Here is a 1,620-nt window from a genome sequence, read left to right as displayed (position 1 = left end):
CTGCCATTCCTTTGAAAAGAAACAAAAACATAAATTCAGTACATTTAATCTAGTGCTTAATGAATAAAATATAAAAAAATGTAAATCTTTATAAAACTGTTTGATTTACATATTTAAACACATTTTTTTTTCTATATAAAATGGCAATGTTTTTATTATTATCACATTTATTATGTAAAAACACAAACAGAACGTTAAAAATGGACACAGAGGGAGAGGGAAGCAAACGTCTTGCTATCTTTGTGAGGACTCGCGCGCACAAAAACTCCCCCACCACACACACACACACACACACACACACACACACACACACACACACACACACACTATTTTTCTACATAAAATGGCAATGTTTTTATTATTATCCCATCTATTATGTAAAAACACAAACAGAACGTTAAAAATGGACACAGAGGGAGAGGGAAACAAACGTCTTGCTATGTTTGTGAGGACTCGCGCACACAAAAACTCCCCCACCACACCCCACACACACACACACACACACAGAGCTTAGCTTACTGCAGCTCTGCTTCGATAAGCGCTTGTTTTCCCTCACTGGGCAAAACTGCATTTAAACCCACTGATATTAACAAGAAACTTAGATCACAGTTTGCACCGAAAAAAACCTGCGTCGCGACTCTTGCTGCGGTCAGACAAACAAGATCAGACGAGCCGTCTGGTTGTGGGCAGCGGTGCTTTTATGAAAGAGACAGCGAGAAAATGCTGAAGGCTTTTTTTTCTAATTCAGTATGGAAAGGAATCCTTCTATGCACCCTGTAAGTAACTCGACAACCATTTAAAAAACGTGGACACACTATTTTCAGTGGCACGTCGAAAGTGAAAGTAAAAAAGAACAGCGCTCGTCGACATCACCGCTTCCTCAAAATAGAAACTTAAAACACCTCTGTTCTCTTTTCTCCCCCTCATAGTCTGAAACAGAGTTAAGATACAGCYAAATCAGACAGTTAAAATAAGTTAAAAGTTGAAAACTTACCTTGTTATTTGAGCTCTGTCTCACAAATCACCACCCGCTCTCCACCGGGGAGGGAGCTGTAATGGATGCGCKCACGTGAGCCCAGAGCATGGCTGCTGGATCGGCCAGAGCAGGCGCGTATCGGCCGATACCGATACAAAGGAAAAACATGAATATCGGCCAAAAATATCGGCCGGCCGATGTATCGGTCGACCTCTAGACCTGACACCATAAATGTGTTAAATGAGTGAAGGAAAATATGAGTGAGCACCAAGCAACAACCCTAGGTTCTCCCCTGAGAACCAGACCAAAAGTTTTATGTGCAACCTTGGTTATAAATAACAAATATAATATTAATAGCCGTGTGTGTGTATGCATTTTGGCCCGATCTAAACTCTACGTGACACAATAACTTTGTAGTTTGTTTAAAAATCTTTTGAACCATAGTGAGGATCTCTAAGTTAATTCAGTTTGATTTATGACTGATAGAAGTCCATGTCTTGCCTTGGTGAGGAGAACAGGAGTCTTTTCTGTCAAAACACAGAGTAACCACAGCAATGATCAACAATGCTATTGCTAACTCCTGAATGTCTGCAGGGCGTCGCTACCAAGAGGCTTTTATACTTGGAACACTGGGTGTTGTGATG

This window comes from Austrofundulus limnaeus, unplaced genomic scaffold (genome assembly GCF_001266775.1).
Source record: "Austrofundulus limnaeus strain Quisiro unplaced genomic scaffold, Austrofundulus_limnaeus-1.0 Scaffold2237, whole genome shotgun sequence".
Classification (NCBI taxonomy): Eukaryota; Metazoa; Chordata; class Actinopteri; order Cyprinodontiformes; family Rivulidae; genus Austrofundulus; species Austrofundulus limnaeus.
This window is presented reverse-complemented; position numbering follows the sequence as displayed.